The sequence below is a fragment of the Balaenoptera acutorostrata genome, chromosome 3, assembly GCF_949987535.1.
Source record: "Balaenoptera acutorostrata chromosome 3, mBalAcu1.1, whole genome shotgun sequence".
Classification (NCBI taxonomy): Eukaryota; Metazoa; Chordata; class Mammalia; order Artiodactyla; family Balaenopteridae; genus Balaenoptera; species Balaenoptera acutorostrata.
The window spans coordinates 90,028,898-90,040,251 of record NC_080066.1 but is presented as its reverse complement, the minus strand read 5'-3'; the positions used below and the strand labels follow the sequence as shown (position 1 = coordinate 90,040,251).

The window sequence follows — 11,354 nt, the reverse complement described above, 5'->3', positions numbered from 1 at the left end:
AAAGATCAAAAGATATACCATGTTCTTGGATTGAAAGAATCAATATTGCCAAAATGACTACACTACCCAAAGCAACCTACAGATTCAGTGCAACCCCTATCAAATTACCAATGGCATTTTTCACAGAACTAGAACAAAAAATCCTAAAATTTGTATGGAGACACAAAAGACCCTGAATAGCCAAAGCAATATTGAGAAATAAAAATGGACCTGGGGGAATCAGGCTCCCTGACTTCAGACTATACTACAAAGCTATAGTCATCAAAACAGTTTGGTACTGGCACAAAAATAGAAATATAGGTCTATGGAACAGGATAGAAAGCCCAGAAATTAACCCACACATCTATGGTCAATTAATCTACGAAAAAGGAGGCAAGACTATATAATGGAGGACAGACAGTCTCTTCAATAAATGGTGCTGGGAAAACTGGACAGCTACATGTAAAAAAATGAAATTAGAACACCCTTTGACACCATACACAAAACTAAACTCAAAATGGATGAAAGACCTAAATGTAAGACCAGACACGCTAAAACTCTTAGAGGAAAATATAGGCAGAACATTCTCTGACATAAATTACAGCAATATCGTTTTTAATCCATCTCCCAGAATAATGGAAATAAAAACAAAAATAAACAAATTGGAACTAATTAAACTCAAAAGCTTTTGCACAGCAAAGGAAACCATAAACAAAATGAACAAACCCAGAGAATGGGAGAAAATATTTGCAAACGATGCAACCTAAAAGGGATTAGTCTCCAAAATTTACAAATAGCTCATGCAGCTTAATATCAAAAGAAAAAAAATCTACCCAATCAAAAAATGGGCAGAAGACCTAAATAAACATTTCTCCAAAGAAGACATACACATGGCCAAGAGGCATGTGAAAAGCTGTTCAACATCGTTAATTATTAGAGAAATGCAAATCAAAACTACAATGAGGTATCACCAGACACCAGTCAGAATGGCTATCATCAAAAAGTCCACAAAGAGTAAATGCTGGAGAGGGTATGGAGAGAAGGGAACCCTCCTACACTGTTGGTGGGAATGTAAATTGGTACAGCCACTATGGAGAATAGTATGGAGGTTCCGTAGACAACTAAAAAATAGAGCTACCACATGATCCTGCAATCCCACTCCTGGGCATATATTTGGGGAAAAACATGGTCTGAAATAATACATGTCCCCCAATGTTCACTGCAGCACTGTTTAGAATAGCCAAGACATGGAAGCAACATAAATATCCATCGACAGATGAATGGATAAAGAAGATGTGGTACATATATACAATGGAATATTACTCAGCCATTAGAAAGAATGAAATAATGCCATTTGCAGCAACATGGATGGACCTAGAGATTGTCATACTGAGTGAAATAAGTCAGACGAAGACAAATATTGTATGATATCAGTTATGATGCATGCGGAATCTAAAGAAAGGGTACAAATGAACTTATCTACAAAACAGAAATAGAGTTACAGATATAGAAAACAAACTTATGGTTACTGGGGGTAAGAGGGGGAGGGATAAATTGGGAGATTGGTATTGACATATACACACTACTATATATAAAATAGATAACTAAGAAGGACCTACTGTATAGCACAGGGAACTCTACTCAATACTCTGTTATGGCCTATATGGGAAAAGAATCTAAAAAAGAGTGCATATATGTATATGTATCACTGATTCACTTCGCTGTACATCTGAAACTAACACAACATTGTAAATCAACTATACTCCAATAAAAATTTAAGTAAATAAATAAAGTCCTTACATGTATTATTTAATTTAATCCTAAAAATAACTCTATGAGGCAGATGCTATTATTCCTGCATGTAGATGAGATAAGCAAGGCCCTAAGACGTTAAGATAGACAGTGGAGAACTGGGAAGCCCAGGCACTCTGACTCTTTATCTTGTCCCAGTGCCTTTTGTCTCCCTCACCACAGATCCACTTCCCAGTCTTCCCCACCCTGCTGGGACCCTGGAAAGCTGACTTGGAGTATGGACTCCAGTGAAGATTTCTCTTTCCCTCCAGCTTCTGGTTAAGTTCAGCAAATAAAAGAAGGCAGAAGAGGGATATCTGCATATTTATTACTCTGGTTTCCTCCTTGTAAGGTGGCTGCTGGCATCAGGCCTTCCTCTATCAAAGGTTACAACTTCTGTTAGGTGCCATATACTCTCTGAGTTCTAGTAACTATTCCCCTGACGTCATTACTCTGGAAATCCTAGGTATTACACTAGTCCTTTAACGGACAGTTGCACCTAGGGTGCTTTCACAAACTTCAGAGTGAATGCCTTCTTAAAGTTTATGCCCTCCGTCCCTAGCCCCAGCCCTCATGCCCAACTATCTAGTGTACCATCTGTTTTCTGCTGGGACACTGACCAGTACATGTTCTAACTATGATCTACTCCTCTACACTGCCTCCTCAAATGCTCAGAAATAGTAAATGAAATGGTCCTGCAAGAGGATGACCACAGGGTCAAGGCTAAGGGGCTCAATCTAGAAGCAACACATTTTTTAAATAAAATAAATGGGAAAAAAAGAAGTATTTGACAAGTTGATTTTCATGACAAAATTACTGCTTTATTCTTGAATGGTTTGAAAATTGTTTCTATAGTGTGCCCTGATGTATTTTTTGAACAAAGGATACCGTTGGATTCAAAGCAACATAGGGGCCATCACTGACAAATATTTACACCACTAAAATAAGCTTCCATGTCCACTGAAATCATCTTGGAGTTTGTAACATGCTAATCATCAAGCAAACTGCATACAAATTCTACCTCAGTAGCTCTGAGGTAGGATCCTGAAATCAACATTTTAATAGGCATTCCAGATGATTCCAATGCACATGATCCATGGATTACACCTAGAGATGGAACTAGGCTGTTACTCTATTGAATCTTCATAGAATTGGCATATTTTTTGCTGATTCCATGATATTTTTTATACTTTTTCAATTATCCATACCATCGCCAGGTGCAACTAGGTTCACTTGATAGAAGCCATGGAAATGGCAACTGGTGGCCAGAAGATACAAATATTCTGAAGTGCAGTGGAAGATCTCACCAACCCACACGTCCAATGGAGAATAAAACAAAACAGAACAACAAAAAACAATACACTACTACAATATTAGTGAATAAGAAAGACTCATGGGTATGAGGCCCTTATATCTTTCATAATAAAGATAAAGATTCATAATAAAGATTCTTTATTAAGTGGTAGAATTTAAGGTGCCATGACAGCTCAGTGGATGAAGCTATTTTTAGGTAGGCTGCCTTTATACTGTCACACAAATCATATTTCAAATTTGTCAAGTTCACTCTGAGTATAGCATCTTACTAGCACTAAAGTTAGACAAATCTTTAAAAGCACCAAATTTCTATCCTCAAGCTACAGTAATTTAAGATGATAGAGTTGAAAATAAAGGCTATGAAACATATGACACAAATTACTACTCTTCCTTTATATACTCTTTTCCAATCACATTCATTACAATGACATTTATCATATACTTAATTTAAAATATTTCCTATACTTCAATGAAAAAATTAAAAATAAATAATAAATAAAATAGTTCTTATCTTTGCAACTACATACTTTTCATAAATAATACACGAGAGAACTCTGAGTATAAATTCCTTTGTTTTGAATGATGGTTTGCTTCTTTTGGTAACATATGCTTAAATAATACAGCTTTATCTGTCCTAGGAGAATCTTTCTTGTAGTTGTTTTCTATTTTGTGTGAGGAAATTTGCAAGCTGAATGCTACATTAACATACATTTAATGAGGCCATGAGATGACGTGTAAAACACTGACTGCCCCTTCCCTTCCAAATATTTAAATAGAAAAATCTATTCAAATTACAACTTTCAGGTTCTCTGGCAAATGACATCATGCAGCAATTTAAGGGTAGACTTGGTGAAGCAACGATACAGCTTTGTCATCTCACTTTTCTCTCAGTATAAGCAAACCAGGTTCTGCAGCTGAAAGTTTCGAATGATTCCGAGTCCAATTTTTTTTTTTCAGTAAAGAAAATAACAGTGGGATTATGATGATTTGAAGCTACAAAGCAAATAATGTCAATCTTGTAGAGCCCTGTTCTGTACCACCTGGCTTTCAGAAACAACCATTTCATAAAAGCCCCATCTACTTTTGTTTTAATTTACAATTATTGAAATTTTAATAAGGATTTTGCAGCAATATCAGGCATCACATAATGCCAGGGAGGAATTATAACTTTATTGCAGCCCACACTGACAGCCAACTCATAAAAATGAATGACATTTTATATCATAACATCTCATAGGCCGTTCAGAATGTTAATAGCTTACTTCATCTTTCTTTAGAATAATGAGGCAGACAGTATAACAATATTCAACGTGAAAATGAAGATTAAGAAAATTTGAATTGAGGCAGGAAAGCAACATTTAACAGGATTCAAACAACATTCAGATTAAAAGTTTCAATTAAAACACTGTTAGTAAGATTTTTATCACAAAAGCAAAGCTTTGCCACCAGGACCAATCACTGTTTTGAAGAATATTTATCTGTAGACACATTTAGTTCTTCAACCTCTATTTCTAAAATGTTCCAAAGTTTCTTACCCAGTTCAGCAATGCAGATTCATTGGCTCAGATAGAACTATAAAAGGTCATTAAATTAAAATACTTGCAAAAGACACCTTATAGACACATAACCAAAATAATATTTATCTTTGTGAAAACCATTCTTTAATCAAATAGCCTTAAACTTCTACACATTTTAAAATTCTGTAGTTTACCTTTGGATTGAGATTAATCAAAAGACAGTTGAGGGTATGTGAATTTTTTAAAAATGTATATATGATTTATTAATATAAATTTATATAAATACAAAATATATTACATAATAATACATTATATTATATATATTATGTATTTTCTACTTCCATATATATGGAATTAAAAATACAAAAACCATGAAGAATGAATGAAACAAAGTGAGATACTCACAGTAGCATATAAAACTTGAAACTGGTTATCCACCTTTGTAAAACTGTATAGCAATACCAAAATAGGGTATTTTTAGTTGTCTGTATCTTTGTACAGAATTGAGAAATTCATTTTCATCATCTTTCTATGAATTTGAAGTATCAATACAGAACATTTTTACTTAGTTGGGGTGCCCAAACTGCCAGAATGAAGCAGACAGAGAAAGCAGTCAAGGCTAGCCACAGATGGGGATAAATGGGTTTCGCATTCTGAAGCTGAATACAAATTGAGGAAGGTAAAAGTGTTAGGGACAGATTAGCTGTGTCTAATAGACTTCTAATACTAATAATATAATAAGTAAAGAGAATGATAATGTGTCATTTTTGAGTGTTGTCGTATATCTTGTGTGGTTTATTTATGATGTCAGAAGAAACCAAGATACTAGAAAATACAATAATGTTATTTCACATTTTAAAACTAAGATTTATTATCATCTAATTAAATTTGTTCCTCATTTTTCAAGGTGTTAGAATAGTATCAATTCCCTTTAATGAGTGCTATGTCATCATTAGTCATTTGAGATTTTCCAGAAACTTGTCTATTTAGTAACATTACTTAAAATTTTTTTCATTCTTCTTATTTGGATGGATTTTTTCTTTCCTATTCAGATGACTGCAGGGTTTCTTGACAAATTTTTTAAAATTTTCTGACTTATGCTAACTGCACATTTGTTTTCATGTATTACCTAACTGTAAGAAATCTTCAGAAAACAGCCCGCATTTTCATTCAGTGATTCAATTACCATGAACTCTTAGGGGTAATTAAAAATTTTATGATGGTACTATTACATAGCTACTTTTAAATAGATTTAACACTTTGTTGAATTCTTTGAATTTAACACATTATGTTAATTTTTTCTTGGAAAATCTCCCTATACCCATCCATTGTATTTAATATTTATTCCATTAATGCATTATAAAGTCTTTTATGTGTAACTTCTGACTATGAATAAAAGGAATAATTGCTTCCATTTTCTTTCCTTTTCATTATTACCCTAGCTTCACATACTATGATACACATTGTATTTTGGATCCTAATCTTAGGAAATCAAAGTCCATCCTTCCTTTTTAGAGATGGTGACCTCTAAACTTTATCTTTTTATACAGTACTTTTGTTTTTTGTTTGTTTTTTATGTTCTAAATGTGATGGGTTTACTTTATTTTACTCTGATGCAAAACCAAAGATTCCACTACCACAGAGATGCCAATATATTACAAGGTCATGAAAAAGTGGTGTGGGACATGCAGGACACGATGGACAACTGGAGGGTTGGGTCACCTCCTTTGTTACAAGACACTACACCGTCTCTGAGGAAAACATTTAAAACAACACCGCAGAACTGAACTGAAATGTGGCACAAACATGACAACTTCTGGGCATGCCTTCAAGCACCTCCCTTAGGATGGACTCAATATCTAGCCCTCAGTGTGGGAAGGATTATATTTCTTTGGAAGAATAAAAGTTCACACTTTTGAAATTTCACAGAATTTTAAGCCAAAACATAGTGGGTTCATTTCTCTTCACCTCTAGGGACAAAGCTGATGCTTTTACTCAAAACCACATTAAGCTTCTAGTTCAAATCCCAGCCCGACCTTGTGCCCTCCTGCATTAAAGTTCTTTCCATTGATTATTGCTGACAGGGTCAGTTTCACTCCTGGTCGAAGGGTCTGAGTATGACCCAGTCCAATCAGACTGGCATTATTTACTTTAGCAGACAGAGAAGTTCTACAATCCAGCTTGTACTTAGCAGCAATGCCAAAATGGCTGTTGGTACTGCTGGCCATCCACACAAGGTTTATTGATGTTTCAATCTTCTCGTTCACTTTCTGGTAGATTGACCCTCCAAATTCAGTGCCATCATTCACATGAGTGTGCAGCTAGAAGTCTGCGGCCTTGTAACCCAGGGCGAAATTATTCTGAGACAGTTTGGATTTGGCTGTGTCAAAACTCATCTGATGGCCAGCAAGCCAACCTTCAAAGGCCAACACAGCCCAGCCATAGATGGTTGGTCCAGGAAAATCTATATCAAAGTTACTGCCAAGACTGAAACAATCCCATTTATAGGAGGCCTTCAATTTCCCACTCTTCTTTCCTGTGTTCAGTACAAATATGGTATCAAAAGAGTCAGTTTCAACCCTTCAGCCAACTTATTCTCCAAAGAGATTTCTGTCCCAAGAGTACTGTCTGTGTTCTACCTTTGGGTGAAGGTCAGTCCATAGTTACAGATCTTGTATTTGGTCTCCAGGTTGCCTGATCCTTTCCCTGTATCAGTGTAAGCATGACCAGATGTAGAAAATTCCACTCCACTACATGACTTGGTTCTCAGATCTATTTTGACCATGCCAAATCAATATCCTTTGTTGAAGACGTCCTTGGCAGCCTTTCCTAGGTCACAGTAAGTCAGTGTGTTATACATATCTCTGACCGGAGGTCCTGTCCACTCTGTCAGGAGGGCCTGTCCACTCCCTATACAGTAAGTTTTAAGTGATATCTACTGTTGTTAAAGAATATATCTTTGAAATCAATGCAATTTACTGTTCAGTCTCACAAGGACAAAGACAACATATATTTTCCAAAGTTTTAAAATGAAAAGAGAGACATCAGCTTCGTTTGCCGGCCCTAGTTGTCCTTGTTGATACCTGAATAAGTAACAATATTTTTGAACATTAACTTGTCTCAGACATAAAATGGGTATATCCTTTTTGTTTTACTTTGGTAAATAAGTAGGCTAGATTGACCTATTTTCCCCTCTTTTCTTTCTTGTCAAATTGGAGCAGTTTTAAAAACTGCTAAATTTCAAAAGCGTAAAATAACTTTCAGGAATGCTGTGGATCAAATCAAGGAGAGAAGATGCAAAGAAGGGGTAGTGCAACCATTTAAGTAAAACAGTCAGAAATAATGAGTTAGATGTCAAGTTTGTCCCAGAAAAGCACACAATATGGTGGCTAAAGAATGGGTTTTAGAGTCATACTAACATAGATCTGAATCAAATTTACATTGTGGCTTATTTTTAATATAAATTTATTTACTTATTTACTTATTTATCTTTGGCTGCGTTGGGTCTTCGTTGCTGCATGTGGGCTTTCTCTAGTTGTGGCGAGCAGGGGCTACTCTTCGTTGTGGTGCACGGGCTTCTCATTGAGGTGGCTTCTCTTGTTGCGGAGCATGGGCTCTAGGTGTGCGGGCTTCACTAGTTGTGGCTCACGGGCTCTAGAGTGCAGGCTCAGTGGTTGTGGTGCATGGGCTTATTTGCTCCGCAGCATGTGGGATCTTCCCGGACCAGGGCTTGAACCCGTGTCCCTTGCATTGACAGAGAGGTTCTTAACCACGGCGACACCAGGGAAGCCCTACATTGTGGCTTTTGACACATTACCTCTTACCTCCTTGTGTCTGGTTTTGTTTTGTTTTGTTTTGATAAATAAAATAGGGATAATAAAACCTGCTTCTGCATGTGGGTATAAGAATTAAATAAAATCATGGAGGCGAAGCGATCAGCACAGTACCTAGCAAATAACTATTTGTATTTTTATGTACTAGCCTCCATTCATTTGAGACTTAATGACAAGATGGCATGAAACAAAGAAAACCTACCCTGGCAGTATTACTCACAAGTGACCTTTCTGTTTCAGAGTATTTTAGTAAAGTTTTGCACCGTATTTGAGACTTCATTTATGTAAAATTCAAGCAGCTCCTCTAAGAAATAGCTCAAACCAACCCTTGTGAAAAATGCCCCTTTCTCGACGAAACTGCTTTGAAGATGATGAATGTAAAACTGTCTAGGTGTGCAAATCTAGACGTGCAGTTTTCTAATGCAGCTGTAGAATTAATCTGATAAAATAACATTATAAATCACTGCAAATGTACACTGTGTAGCTTCTAAAAATTAAATTGGCATTCTTGTCTGAGCTGTGAAAATTATGTATTGTGGCTTAGATTGTGTCAAGTAAACAGTTCTGGTGGAGTAGGGGAAAGAAAGACAAATCGAATCTTTCTGACTAATGATTTAAATAAAGGGATAATTTGATTTAATTCGTATCTCATTGATCCTAACTCTAGTCAACTTCCGATTAGCTGTGAGTGGAGATGCATAAGGCAAACAATTCAAATAGTTTAGGAACTGATGTGGCAAGTGATACTATGTCAGTCAAAGAACCTCTAGCCTCTCCTCAATGAAAAGAAAGAGATTGGCTACTCACTGGAAATCATGAGCTAACTTAAGTGGTATTCAAGAGATATATCCATAGGTAATGACAAATCAGACTTATCATTTGGATGAGTGAGTCATAGACAGTATTATGTCATAGACAGTCATAGACAGTATTATGGAAAGAAGATAGCTTGGTTAACTTATGAAATAAAAATGAAAAGAAAAAGAAAAAAAAGGCCAAAGAACTCACAGATATATAATCTAGACAAAACTCTCTGGCAGCACCCTGGCTGGCCGAACTCATTGGCATTAGATCCAGCCCAAATTTAGCTTGAATCTCTATACAGTCACTTATTAGCTGTGCTATGTTTAGCAAGTCGCTTAACATCTCTGAGCCTCGTCTTTGTCATCAGTAAATAAGAATAACAACACTTCATCCACATTGTTGTAAAAAGGATTACAGATAAAATATGCAAAGCATATTAGCAAAAAAGTAAGTACTCCACAAATGGTAGTTATTCTTATAAATTGATGATGGTGATGATTACCCCTTGCTTACAAACTGCCCATTTTTGAGAGCCCTTAAGATTCTTTTCTCTCAGGAGGCTGCCCTTTATGTTTGTTTTAACTGGATTTCACTTATGTATAAATGAATGGAAATAGAAAATAATATAATTTGAATTTATACAATCTTGTATTTCCACCCATACCCCAGCCCCCACTCTGGTTGGTATTACGAAAAGATAGGAAGCTGATGCAGAAGCCGTCGCATTTATTCTAATCAAGCCTGGTCAAGAACGGAGAAACCAAACCTCATTGGTTATCTTCTAAAAAATTACAGAATTAAATGAAAATAGTTATACATGACAAGGTTTTACCAGTTTATAATTACAAAGCAAGGTCATATTATTTGGTAGTCCTGAAATTACAACAACTCGGAATCCCATCCCACTACTCTGCAGCGATTTGTTCTTTAGTCTTACTTCCCCAAATACTTTCTAGATACCTCAGAATAGGCTTATATATTCCACATATCTGTTATGATGCCCCTTACAGCTCAACCATCCATTTGGCTGGCTCCACTGCTGACCACCTCCCTGGTTCTTGAAGCACATACATATGTGCTAGAACATCTGGGATGACTTTGTTCTGTATGAGAGACAAACACTTTCCTGAATTCTCAACAGTGATAGCTGAGACAATGCTGCAATACTTAAACAAGATTTACAAAAGTTAAAGAATAAAAGAAGAAATATTAGTGCAGTGCAGATAGTGAAGTGGTGCTAGATGTGACCAGGACACAAGCACACAAATTTAGACCCAGGCCCATTCTTAACAGTTTCCAATAGGCTGTCACCTGCCTGGTTTCCTGAGTGCGGCCCTGAAGCACAGAGTGAATTACTTTTTGCAAAATGTCATATTCTTTTCTAACTGCCCCTATTCCAAGGGCAATAACCGCAAAATTCAGAGAGGAAAACACCTCATGGCCAGAGCCCCAGATCATCTTTCCAGACCTCATTTCTTGTCTCCTCTTGCAAGAAAGATTTATGCTCAGTATTTCCAAAGCTCTCAGAGGACACCCATCTCCACGTCCTGAGGTGAACCTACTTGATGAGTATCCATGGAATAATTCCAGCACATACAATTGCAGGATATTGTATCCTAAAGCTGGGTACTCAGCCAATTCTAGGACACCAGCTGACTGGTCCAGGTTGAGTTTCTGTTACCCAGCCCAATCTCCTTTTTACTATTTTTCCACTGCTATGGGGTGAAAATCAGGCTTGCGTATCCTTTTTTTTTGCAATCTCTGTGGCACCTGTTTCCAATCTAATAAAAGACTTGCTGTACAAGATAAAATACAAACATTCCCGCCAAGATTAAGTGAAGATTTTCAGAGATGCTGAAATCTATATCCTTACATAAAAAAGAAACCATTAGCTGACCACAAAGCAGAATATATGCATAGTCAGACTCCCATTCATATGTACTAACCAGAATACTTGTCTAGCTGGTCTGAAAATTTCTATTCACCGGTTTCTCACTTTTATCACTGATTTTTAGGAGGAAAGTTTCCATTTCTTTTGAAATCCAGGGATAATCTGTCAACATTTCTTAATAATCTACATTAAAACTTTTGACATTCACTAACACCAAAAAAGTTT

General features: G+C 36.3%; 1 pseudogene; it reads right to left on the bottom strand.

Moving 5' to 3' along the window:
• Window positions 1-6,607: 6,607 nt before the first annotated feature.
• LOC103003819 (voltage-dependent anion-selective channel protein 3-like) lies at window positions 6,608-7,478 on the bottom strand (annotated as a pseudogene).
• Window positions 7,479-11,354: the final 3,876 nt, after the last annotated feature.